This window comes from Frankliniella occidentalis, unplaced genomic scaffold (assembly GCF_000697945.3).
Source record: "Frankliniella occidentalis isolate FOCC.00 unplaced genomic scaffold, Focc_3.1 Scaffold457, whole genome shotgun sequence".
Classification (NCBI taxonomy): Eukaryota; Metazoa; Arthropoda; class Insecta; order Thysanoptera; family Thripidae; genus Frankliniella; species Frankliniella occidentalis.
The window spans coordinates 31,660-32,337 of NW_026267575.1; positions in this window are offsets into that span (position 1 = coordinate 31,660).

The window sequence follows — 678 nt, forward strand, 5'->3', positions numbered from 1 at the left end:
AAGTTTTAATGCATGAACCCTTGTTGAGGTTTACAACGTTTCACAAAATTCGAACGAATAGAAATTCAGGTTGGGCTTCAATGAACCAATCAAGGAAAGCTCGAGGCTGTTCAATTAAAAAATTAAATGAATGGACTGAAAAATTTTGTTAGAGCATTTGCAAAGGGACATGCACCAAGCATGTAAAGATTGGCGAATTATTTCTAATATACCTGCAGATCATAATTCACTTGCTCATTATAGCTATCATCATATTTATCAAAGTTCTTACTTTACAACTGAATGTGCAGCAAAAAACAGGTCTCGTAAGAAGTGGAGAAAAAAACTGCAAAGCGCAAGAATTTCAAAAACTTGAGTAAAAAAAAAAAAAAAAAAATTGATAGAATAAGTTATACTTGCAATACCTTTTGCTGTATAAGTTGTGAGGGGTCACAAACCAGTAAGGATGAGTTGGATAAGGCGACCGTCAGCAGGTAGATGATCTATTTTGGCACTAGAAACAAACAAATACAAAATTTGGCATGCTATTAATAAAGCTGTTCCGTAGTAAATAAGACAAGGGTCACACAACAACTAAATGTTTTCTCGTAGTAACTGCAGTTTTGACTTACTCATTACTGGGCATGTGATGATCATTCTTGTTGACACTTTTGATGAGAACAAACAAGGGAAGGGCTT